At 51.1% G+C, this 9,464-nt stretch overlaps 22 non-coding genes across 22 annotated transcripts; all 22 read left to right on the top strand.

The window, feature by feature from the left end:
- Positions 1–186: 186 nt before the first annotated feature.
- On the top strand, positions 187–305 carry LOC149517203 (5S ribosomal RNA). The gene has a single exon (XR_016344552.1). It is a non-coding gene; the product is annotated as a 5S ribosomal RNA (ribosomal RNA).
- A 312-nt stretch (positions 306–617) lies between these two features.
- LOC149517202 (5S ribosomal RNA) lies at positions 618–736 on the top strand. The gene has a single exon (XR_016344551.1). It is a non-coding gene; the product is annotated as a 5S ribosomal RNA (ribosomal RNA).
- Positions 737–1,048: 312 nt separating this feature from the next.
- LOC149517201 (5S ribosomal RNA) lies at positions 1,049–1,167 on the top strand. Its single transcript, XR_016344550.1, has one exon. It is a non-coding gene; the product is annotated as a 5S ribosomal RNA (ribosomal RNA).
- A 312-nt stretch (positions 1,168–1,479) lies between these two features.
- LOC149517200 (5S ribosomal RNA) lies at positions 1,480–1,598 on the top strand. Its single transcript, XR_016344549.1, has one exon. It is a non-coding gene; the product is annotated as a 5S ribosomal RNA (ribosomal RNA).
- A 312-nt stretch (positions 1,599–1,910) lies between these two features.
- Positions 1,911–2,029, top strand: LOC149517199 (5S ribosomal RNA). Its single transcript, XR_016344548.1, has one exon. It is a non-coding gene; the product is annotated as a 5S ribosomal RNA (ribosomal RNA).
- A 312-nt stretch (positions 2,030–2,341) lies between these two features.
- On the top strand, positions 2,342–2,460 carry LOC149517198 (5S ribosomal RNA). Its single transcript, XR_016344547.1, has one exon. It is a non-coding gene; the product is annotated as a 5S ribosomal RNA (ribosomal RNA).
- Positions 2,461–2,772: 312 nt separating this feature from the next.
- Positions 2,773–2,891, top strand: LOC149517197 (5S ribosomal RNA). Its single transcript, XR_016344546.1, has one exon. It is a non-coding gene; the product is annotated as a 5S ribosomal RNA (ribosomal RNA).
- A 312-nt stretch (positions 2,892–3,203) lies between these two features.
- Positions 3,204–3,322, top strand: LOC149517196 (5S ribosomal RNA). The gene has a single exon (XR_016344545.1). It is a non-coding gene; the product is annotated as a 5S ribosomal RNA (ribosomal RNA).
- Positions 3,323–3,634: 312 nt separating this feature from the next.
- Positions 3,635–3,753, top strand: LOC149517195 (5S ribosomal RNA). The gene has a single exon (XR_016344543.1). It is a non-coding gene; the product is annotated as a 5S ribosomal RNA (ribosomal RNA).
- Positions 3,754–4,065: 312 nt separating this feature from the next.
- Positions 4,066–4,184, top strand: LOC149517194 (5S ribosomal RNA). Its single transcript, XR_016344542.1, has one exon. It is a non-coding gene; the product is annotated as a 5S ribosomal RNA (ribosomal RNA).
- A 313-nt stretch (positions 4,185–4,497) lies between these two features.
- On the top strand, positions 4,498–4,616 carry LOC149517193 (5S ribosomal RNA). The gene has a single exon (XR_016344541.1). It is a non-coding gene; the product is annotated as a 5S ribosomal RNA (ribosomal RNA).
- Positions 4,617–4,929: 313 nt separating this feature from the next.
- LOC149517192 (5S ribosomal RNA) lies at positions 4,930–5,048 on the top strand. Its single transcript, XR_016344540.1, has one exon. It is a non-coding gene; the product is annotated as a 5S ribosomal RNA (ribosomal RNA).
- A 312-nt stretch (positions 5,049–5,360) lies between these two features.
- Positions 5,361–5,479, top strand: LOC149517191 (5S ribosomal RNA). The gene has a single exon (XR_016344539.1). It is a non-coding gene; the product is annotated as a 5S ribosomal RNA (ribosomal RNA).
- Positions 5,480–5,791: 312 nt separating this feature from the next.
- LOC149517190 (5S ribosomal RNA) lies at positions 5,792–5,910 on the top strand. The gene has a single exon (XR_016344538.1). It is a non-coding gene; the product is annotated as a 5S ribosomal RNA (ribosomal RNA).
- Positions 5,911–6,222: 312 nt separating this feature from the next.
- On the top strand, positions 6,223–6,341 carry LOC149517189 (5S ribosomal RNA). Its single transcript, XR_016344537.1, has one exon. It is a non-coding gene; the product is annotated as a 5S ribosomal RNA (ribosomal RNA).
- Positions 6,342–6,653: 312 nt separating this feature from the next.
- LOC149517188 (5S ribosomal RNA) lies at positions 6,654–6,772 on the top strand. Its single transcript, XR_016344536.1, has one exon. It is a non-coding gene; the product is annotated as a 5S ribosomal RNA (ribosomal RNA).
- A 312-nt stretch (positions 6,773–7,084) lies between these two features.
- On the top strand, positions 7,085–7,203 carry LOC149517187 (5S ribosomal RNA). Its single transcript, XR_016344535.1, has one exon. It is a non-coding gene; the product is annotated as a 5S ribosomal RNA (ribosomal RNA).
- Positions 7,204–7,516: 313 nt separating this feature from the next.
- On the top strand, positions 7,517–7,635 carry LOC149517186 (5S ribosomal RNA). The gene has a single exon (XR_016344534.1). It is a non-coding gene; the product is annotated as a 5S ribosomal RNA (ribosomal RNA).
- A 312-nt stretch (positions 7,636–7,947) lies between these two features.
- On the top strand, positions 7,948–8,066 carry LOC149517185 (5S ribosomal RNA). Its single transcript, XR_016344532.1, has one exon. It is a non-coding gene; the product is annotated as a 5S ribosomal RNA (ribosomal RNA).
- A 311-nt stretch (positions 8,067–8,377) lies between these two features.
- Positions 8,378–8,496, top strand: LOC149517184 (5S ribosomal RNA). Its single transcript, XR_016344531.1, has one exon. It is a non-coding gene; the product is annotated as a 5S ribosomal RNA (ribosomal RNA).
- A 310-nt stretch (positions 8,497–8,806) lies between these two features.
- On the top strand, positions 8,807–8,925 carry LOC149517183 (5S ribosomal RNA). Its single transcript, XR_016344530.1, has one exon. It is a non-coding gene; the product is annotated as a 5S ribosomal RNA (ribosomal RNA).
- A 312-nt stretch (positions 8,926–9,237) lies between these two features.
- Positions 9,238–9,356, top strand: LOC149517182 (5S ribosomal RNA). Its single transcript, XR_016344529.1, has one exon. It is a non-coding gene; the product is annotated as a 5S ribosomal RNA (ribosomal RNA).
- The last annotated feature ends 108 nt before the right edge of the window (positions 9,357–9,464 follow it).

Genomic DNA, 9,464 nt, shown 5'->3' with positions numbered 1-9,464 from the left:
ACTGCATACTTAATCGTTTGCTCGCCGATTACCGTTCGCGGCGATTAATCGATGACGGGTTGAGAAATCGATGAACCCCCTCTTCTTGGCGTATTGCGTAATCTTTTGGACGGGGGCTCGCGTGTGACACGTCGAGCAACGCACGGGAAAGGAAGGGTCGGATACATAATTTGCGCAAGAAGTGACGGGTGCGATCATACCAGCACTAAAGCACCGGATCCCATCAGAACTCCGCAGTTAAGCGTGCTTGGGCGAGAGTAGTACTAGGATGGGTGACCTCCTGGGAAGTCCTCGTGTTGCACTCCTCGTTCTTTTTAATTTTCGGTATTCTTCCGTCGTTTATTGCCGTGCAGGCACTTGGGCTTGTTCGTTGATTGCCGTTCGCAGCACCTCACGTTCTTTTTAGTTTTTGGTATCCGTCCGTCGCAATTACTGCATACTTAATCGTTTGCTCGCCGATTACCGTTCGCGGCGATTAATCGATGACGGGTTGAGAAATCGATGAACCCCCTCTTCTTGGCGTATTGCGTAATCTTTTGGACGGGGGCTCGCGTGTGACACGTCGAGCAACGCACGGGAAAGGAAGGGTCGGATACATAATTTGCGCAAGAAGTGACGGGTGCGATCATACCAGCACTAAAGCACCGGATCCCATCAGAACTCCGCAGTTAAGCGTGCTTGGGCGAGAGTAGTACTAGGATGGGTGACCTCCTGGGAAGTCCTCGTGTTGCACTCCTCGTTCTTTTTAATTTTCGGTATTCTTCCGTCGTTTATTGCCGTGCAGGCACTTGGGCTTGTTCGTTGATTGCCGTTCGCAGCACCTCACGTTCTTTTTAGTTTTTGGTATCCGTCCGTCGCAATTACTGCATACTTAATCGTTTGCTCGCCGATTACCGTTCGCGGCGATTAATCGATGACGGGTTGAGAAATCGATGAACCCCCTCTTCTTGGCGTATTGCGTAATCTTTTGGACGGGGGCTCGCGTGTGACACGTCGAGCAACGCACGGGAAAGGAAGGGTCGGATACATAATTTGCGCAAGAAGTGACGGGTGCGATCATACCAGCACTAAAGCACCGGATCCCATCAGAACTCCGCAGTTAAGCGTGCTTGGGCGAGAGTAGTACTAGGATGGGTGACCTCCTGGGAAGTCCTCGTGTTGCACTCCTCGTTCTTTTTAATTTTCGGTATTCTTCCGTCGTTTATTGCCGTGCAGGCACTTGGGCTTGTTCGTTGATTGCCGTTCGCAGCACCTCACGTTCTTTTTAGTTTTTGGTATCCGTCCGTCGCAATTACTGCATACTTAATCGTTTGCTCGCCGATTACCGTTCGCGGCGATTAATCGATGACGGGTTGAGAAATCGATGAACCCCCTCTTCTTGGCGTATTGCGTAATCTTTTGGACGGGGGCTCGCGTGTGACACGTCGAGCAACGCACGGGAAAGGAAGGGTCGGATACATAATTTGCGCAAGAAGTGACGGGTGCGATCATACCAGCACTAAAGCACCGGATCCCATCAGAACTCCGCAGTTAAGCGTGCTTGGGCGAGAGTAGTACTAGGATGGGTGACCTCCTGGGAAGTCCTCGTGTTGCACTCCTCGTTCTTTTTAATTTTCGGTATTCTTCCGTCGTTTATTGCCGTGCAGGCACTTGGGCTTGTTCGTTGATTGCCGTTCGCAGCACCTCACGTTCTTTTTAGTTTTTGGTATCCGTCCGTCGCAATTACTGCATACTTAATCGTTTGCTCGCCGATTACCGTTCGCGGCGATTAATCGATGACGGGTTGAGAAATCGATGAACCCCCTCTTCTTGGCGTATTGCGTAATCTTTTGGACGGGGGCTCGCGTGTGACACGTCGAGCAACGCACGGGAAAGGAAGGGTCGGATACATAATTTGCGCAAGAAGTGACGGGTGCGATCATACCAGCACTAAAGCACCGGATCCCATCAGAACTCCGCAGTTAAGCGTGCTTGGGCGAGAGTAGTACTAGGATGGGTGACCTCCTGGGAAGTCCTCGTGTTGCACTCCTCGTTCTTTTTAATTTTCGGTATTCTTCCGTCGTTTATTGCCGTGCAGGCACTTGGGCTTGTTCGTTGATTGCCGTTCGCAGCACCTCACGTTCTTTTTAGTTTTTGGTATCCGTCCGTCGCAATTACTGCATACTTAATCGTTTGCTCGCCGATTACCGTTCGCGGCGATTAATCGATGACGGGTTGAGAAATCGATGAACCCCCTCTTCTTGGCGTATTGCGTAATCTTTTGGACGGGGGCTCGCGTGTGACACGTCGAGCAACGCACGGGAAAGGAAGGGTCGGATACATAATTTGCGCAAGAAGTGACGGGTGCGATCATACCAGCACTAAAGCACCGGATCCCATCAGAACTCCGCAGTTAAGCGTGCTTGGGCGAGAGTAGTACTAGGATGGGTGACCTCCTGGGAAGTCCTCGTGTTGCACTCCTCGTTCTTTTTAATTTTCGGTATTCTTCCGTCGTTTATTGCCGTGCAGGCACTTGGGCTTGTTCGTTGATTGCCGTTCGCAGCACCTCACGTTCTTTTTAGTTTTTGGTATCCGTCCGTCGCAATTACTGCATACTTAATCGTTTGCTCGCCGATTACCGTTCGCGGCGATTAATCGATGACGGGTTGAGAAATCGATGAACCCCCTCTTCTTGGCGTATTGCGTAATCTTTTGGACGGGGGCTCGCGTGTGACACGTCGAGCAACGCACGGGAAAGGAAGGGTCGGATACATAATTTGCGCAAGAAGTGACGGGTGCGATCATACCAGCACTAAAGCACCGGATCCCATCAGAACTCCGCAGTTAAGCGTGCTTGGGCGAGAGTAGTACTAGGATGGGTGACCTCCTGGGAAGTCCTCGTGTTGCACTCCTCGTTCTTTTTAATTTTCGGTATTCTTCCGTCGTTTATTGCCGTGCAGGCACTTGGGCTTGTTCGTTGATTGCCGTTCGCAGCACCTCACGTTCTTTTTAGTTTTTGGTATCCGTCCGTCGCAATTACTGCATACTTAATCGTTTGCTCGCCGATTACCGTTCGCGGCGATTAATCGATGACGGGTTGAGAAATCGATGAACCCCCTCTTCTTGGCGTATTGCGTAATCTTTTGGACGGGGGCTCGCGTGTGACACGTCGAGCAACGCACGGGAAAGGAAGGGTCGGATACATAATTTGCGCAAGAAGTGACGGGTGCGATCATACCAGCACTAAAGCACCGGATCCCATCAGAACTCCGCAGTTAAGCGTGCTTGGGCGAGAGTAGTACTAGGATGGGTGACCTCCTGGGAAGTCCTCGTGTTGCACTCCTCGTTCTTTTTAATTTTCGGTATTCTTCCGTCGTTTATTGCCGTGCAGGCACTTGGGCTTGTTCGTTGATTGCCGTTCGCAGCACCTCACGTTCTTTTTAGTTTTTGGTATCCGTCCGTCGCAATTACTGCATACTTAATCGTTTGCTCGCCGATTACCGTTCGCGGCGATTAATCGATGACGGGTTGAGAAATCGATGAACCCCCTCTTCTTGGCGTATTGCGTAATCTTTTGGACGGGGGCTCGCGTGTGACACGTCGAGCAACGCACGGGAAAGGAAGGGTCGGATACATAATTTGCGCAAGAAGTGACGGGTGCGATCATACCAGCACTAAAGCACCGGATCCCATCAGAACTCCGCAGTTAAGCGTGCTTGGGCGAGAGTAGTACTAGGATGGGTGACCTCCTGGGAAGTCCTCGTGTTGCACTCCTCGTTCTTTTTAATTTTCGGTATTCTTCCGTCGTTTATTGCCGTGCAGGCACTTGGGCTTGTTCGTTGATTGCCGTTCGCAGCACCTCACGTTCTTTTTAGTTTTTGGTATCCGTCCGTCGCAATTACTGCATACTTAATCGTTTGCTCGCCGATTACCGTTCGCGGCGATTAATCGATGACGGGTTGAGAAATCGATGAACCCCCTCTTCTTGGCGTATTGCGTAATCTTTTGGACGGGGGCTCGCGTGTGACACGTCGAGCAACGCACGGGAAAGGAAGGGTCGGATACATAATTTGCGCAAGAAGTGACGGGTGCGATCATACCAGCACTAAAGCACCGGATCCCATCAGAACTCCGCAGTTAAGCGTGCTTGGGCGAGAGTAGTACTAGGATGGGTGACCTCCTGGGAAGTCCTCGTGTTGCACTCCTCGTTCCTTTTAATTTTCGGTATTCTTCCGTCGTTTATTGCCGTGCAGGCACTTGGGCTTGTTCGTTGATTGCCGTTCGCAGCACCTCACGTTCTTTTTAGTTTTTGGTATCCGTCCGTCGCAATTACTGCATACTTAATCGTTTGCTCGCCGATTACCGTTCGCAGGCGATTAATCGATGACGGGTTGAGAAATCGATGAACCCCCTCTTCTTGGCGTATTGCGTAATCTTTTGGACGGGGGCTCGCGTGTGACACGTCGAGCAACGCACGGGAAAGGAAGGGTCGGATACATAATTTGCGCAAGAAGTGACGGGTGCGATCATACCAGCACTAAAGCACCGGATCCCATCAGAACTCCGCAGTTAAGCGTGCTTGGGCGAGAGTAGTACTAGGATGGGTGACCTCCTGGGAAGTCCTCGTGTTGCACTCCTCGTTCCTTTTAATTTTCGGTATTCTTCCGTCGTTTATTGCCGTGCAGGCACTTGGGCTTGTTCGTTGATTGCCGTTCGCAAGCACCTCACGTTCTTTTTAGTTTTTGGTATCCGTCCGTCGCAATTACTGCATACTTAATCGTTTGCTCGCCGATTACCGTTCGCGGCGATTAATCGATGACGGGTTGAGAAATCGATGAACCCCCTCTTCTTGGCGTATTGCGTAATCTTTTGGACGGGGGCTCGCGTGTGACACGTCGAGCAACGCACGGGAAAGGAAGGGTCGGATACATAATTTGCGCAAGAAGTGACGGGTGCGATCATACCAGCACTAAAGCACCGGATCCCATCAGAACTCCGCAGTTAAGCGTGCTTGGGCGAGAGTAGTACTAGGATGGGTGACCTCCTGGGAAGTCCTCGTGTTGCACTCCTCGTTCTTTTTAATTTTCGGTATTCTTCCGTCGTTTATTGCCGTGCAGGCACTTGGGCTTGTTCGTTGATTGCCGTTCGCAGCACCTCACGTTCTTTTTAGTTTTTGGTATCCGTCCGTCGCAATTACTGCATACTTAATCGTTTGCTCGCCGATTACCGTTCGCGGCGATTAATCGATGACGGGTTGAGAAATCGATGAACCCCCTCTTCTTGGCGTATTGCGTAATCTTTTGGACGGGGGCTCGCGTGTGACACGTCGAGCAACGCACGGGAAAGGAAGGGTCGGATACATAATTTGCGCAAGAAGTGACGGGTGCGATCATACCAGCACTAAAGCACCGGATCCCATCAGAACTCCGCAGTTAAGCGTGCTTGGGCGAGAGTAGTACTAGGATGGGTGACCTCCTGGGAAGTCCTCGTGTTGCACTCCTCGTTCTTTTTAATTTTCGGTATTCTTCCGTCGTTTATTGCCGTGCAGGCACTTGGGCTTGTTCGTTGATTGCCGTTCGCAGCACCTCACGTTCTTTTTAGTTTTTGGTATCCGTCCGTCGCAATTACTGCATACTTAATCGTTTGCTCGCCGATTACCGTTCGCGGCGATTAATCGATGACGGGTTGAGAAATCGATGAACCCCCTCTTCTTGGCGTATTGCGTAATCTTTTGGACGGGGGCTCGCGTGTGACACGTCGAGCAACGCACGGGAAAGGAAGGGTCGGATACATAATTTGCGCAAGAAGTGACGGGTGCGATCATACCAGCACTAAAGCACCGGATCCCATCAGAACTCCGCAGTTAAGCGTGCTTGGGCGAGAGTAGTACTAGGATGGGTGACCTCCTGGGAAGTCCTCGTGTTGCACTCCTCGTTCTTTTTAATTTTCGGTATTCTTCCGTCGTTTATTGCCGTGCAGGCACTTGGGCTTGTTCGTTGATTGCCGTTCGCAGCACCTCACGTTCTTTTTAGTTTTTGGTATCCGTCCGTCGCAATTACTGCATACTTAATCGTTTGCTCGCCGATTACCGTTCGCGGCGATTAATCGATGACGGGTTGAGAAATCGATGAACCCCCTCTTCTTGGCGTATTGCGTAATCTTTTGGACGGGGGCTCGCGTGTGACACGTCGAGCAACGCACGGGAAAGGAAGGGTCGGATACATAATTTGCGCAAGAAGTGACGGGTGCGATCATACCAGCACTAAAGCACCGGATCCCATCAGAACTCCGCAGTTAAGCGTGCTTGGGCGAGAGTAGTACTAGGATGGGTGACCTCCTGGGAAGTCCTCGTGTTGCACTCCTCGTTCCTTTTAATTTTCGGTATTCTTCCGTCGTTTATTGCCGTGCAGGCACTTGGGCTTGTTCGTTGATTGCCGTTCGCAGCACCTCACGTTCTTTTTAGTTTTTGGTATCCGTCCGTCGCAATTACTGCATACTTAATCGTTTGCTCGCCGATTACCGTTCGCGGCGATTAATCGATGACGGGTTGAGAAATCGATGAACCCCCTCTTCTTGGCGTATTGCGTAATCTTTTGGACGGGGGCTCGCGTGTGACACGTCGAGCAACGCACGGGAAAGGAAGGGTCGGATACATAATTTGCGCAAGAAGTGACGGGTGCGATCATACCAGCACTAAAGCACCGGATCCCATCAGAACTCCGCAGTTAAGCGTGCTTGGGCGAGAGTAGTACTAGGATGGGTGACCTCCTGGGAAGTCCTCGTGTTGCACTCCTCGTTCCTTTTAATTTTCGGTATTCTTCCGTCGTTTATTGCCGTGCAGGCACTTGGGCTTGTTCGTTGATTGCCGTTCGCAGCACCTCACGTTCTTTTTAGTTTTTGGTATCCGTCCGTCGCAATTACTGCATACTTAATCGTTTGCTCGCCGATTACCGTTCGCCGGCGATTAATCGATGACGGTTGAGAAATCGATGAACCCCCTCTTCTTGGCGTATTGCGTAATCTTTTGGACGGGGGCTCGCGTGTGACACGTCGAGCAACGCACGGGAAAGGAAGGGTCGGATACATAATTTGCGCAAGAAGTGACGGGTGCGATCATACCAGCACTAAAGCACCGGATCCCATCAGAACTCCGCAGTTAAGCGTGCTTGGGCGAGAGTAGTACTAGGATGGGTGACCTCCTGGGAAGTCCTCGTGTTGCACTCCTCGTTCCTTTTTAATTTTCGGTATTCTTCCGTCGTTTATTGCCGTGCAGGCACTTGGGCTTGTTCGTTGATTGCCGTTCGCAGCACCTCACGTTCTTTTTAGTTTTTGGTATCCGTCCGTCGCAATTACTGCATACTTAATCGTTTGCTCGCCGATTACCGTTCGCGGCGATTAATCGATGACGGGTTGAGAAATCGATGAACCCCCTCTTCTTGGCGTATTGCGTAATCTTTTGGACGGGGGCTCGCGTGTGACACGTCGAGCAACGCACGGGAAAGGAAGGGTCGGATACATAATTTGCGCAAGAAGTGACGGGTGCGATCATACCAGCACTAAAGCACCGGATCCCATCAGAACTCCGCAGTTAAGCGTGCTTGGGCGAGAGTAGTACTAGGATGGGTGACCTCCTGGGAAGTCCTCGTGTTGCACTCCTCGTTCTTTTTAATTTTCGGTATTCTTCCGTCGTTTATTGCCGTGCAGGCACTTGGGCTTGTTCGTTGATTGCCGTTCGCAGCACCTCACGTTCTTTTTAGTTTTTGGTATCCGTCCGTCGCAATTACTGCATACTTAATCGTTTGCTCGCCGATTACCGTTCGCGGCGATTAATCGATGACGGGTTGAGAAATCGATGAACCCCCTCTTCTTGGCGTATTGCGTAATCTTTTGGACGGGGGCTCGCGTGTGACACGTCGAGCAACGCACGGGAAAGGAAGGGTCGGATACATAATTTGCGCAAGAAGTGACGGGTGCGATCATACCAGCACTAAAGCACCGGATCCCATCAGAACTCCGCAGTTAAGCGTGCTTGGGCGAGAGTAGTACTAGGATGGGTGACCTCCTGGGAAGTCCTCGTGTTGCACTCCTCGTTCTTTTAATTTTCGGTATTCTTCCGTCGTTTATTGCCGTGCAGGCACTTGGGCTTGTTCGTTGATTGCCGTTCGCAGCACCTCACGTTCTTTTTAGTTTTTGGTATCCGTCCGTCGCAATTACTGCATACTTAATCGTTTGCTCGCCGATTACCGTTCGCGGCGATTAATCGATGACGGGTTGAGAAATCGATGAACCCCCTCTTCTTGGCGTATTGCGTAATCTTTTGGACGGGGGCTCGCGTGTGACACGTCGAGCAACGCACGGGAAAGGAAGGGTCGGATACATAATTTGCGCAAGAAGTGACGGGTGCGATCATACCAGCACTAAAGCACCGGATCCCATCAGAACTCCGCAGTTAAGCGTGCTTGGGCGAGAGTAGTACTAGGATGGGTGACCTCCTGGGAAGTCCTCGTGTTGCACTCCTCGTTCTTTTAATTTTCGGTATTCTTCCGTCGTTTATTGCCGTGCAGGCACTTGGGCTTGTTCGTTGATTGCCGTTCGCAGCACCTCACGTTCTTTTTAGTTTTTGGTATCCGTCCGTCGCAATTACTGCATACTTAATCGTTTGCTCGCCGATTACCGTTCGCGGCGATTAATCGATGACGGGTTGAGAAATCGATGAACCCCCTCTCTTGGCGTATTGCGTAATCTTTTGGACGGGGGCTCGCGTGTGACACGTCGAGCAACGCACGGGAAAGGAAGGGTCGGATACATAATTTGCGCAAGAAGTGACGGGTGCGATCATACCAGCACTAAAGCACCGGATCCCATCAGAACTCCGCAGTTAAGCGTGCTTGGGCGAGAGTAGTACTAGGATGGGTGACCTCCTGGGAAGTCCTCGTGTTGCACTCCTCGTTCCTTTTAATTTTCGGTATTCTTCCGTCGTTTATTGCCGTGCAGGCACTTGGGCTTGTTCGTTGATTGCCGTTCGCAGCACCTCACGTTCTTTTTAGTTTTTGGTATCCGTCCGTCGCAATTACTGCATACTTAATCGTTTGCTCGCCGATTACCGTTCGCGGCGATTAATCGATGACGGGTTGAGAAATCGATGAACCCCCTCTTCTTGGCGTATTGCGTAATCTTTTGGACGGGGGCTCGCGTGTGACACGTCGAGCAACGCACGGGAAAGGAAGGGTCGGATACATAATTTGCGCAAGAAGTGACGGGTGCGATCATACCAGCACTAAAGCACCGGATCCCATCAGAACTCCGCAGTTAAGCGTGCTTGGGCGAGAGTAGTACTAGGATGGGTGACCTCCTGGGAAGTCCTCGTGTTGCACTCCTCGTTCTTTTTAATTTTCGGTATTCTTCCGTCGTTTATTGCCGTGCAGGCACTTGGGCTTGTTCGTTGATTGCCGTTCGCAGCACCTCACGTTCTTTTTAGTTTTTGG

Source organism: Durio zibethinus, chromosome 8, assembly GCF_047325235.1.
Source record: "Durio zibethinus cultivar Kanyao isolate XHJ-2024 chromosome 8, ASM4732523v1, whole genome shotgun sequence".
Taxonomy (NCBI): Eukaryota; Viridiplantae; Streptophyta; class Magnoliopsida; order Malvales; family Malvaceae; genus Durio; species Durio zibethinus.
The sequence above is the reverse complement of the archived record's forward strand: the minus strand, read 5'-3'. Positions and strand labels throughout refer to the sequence as shown.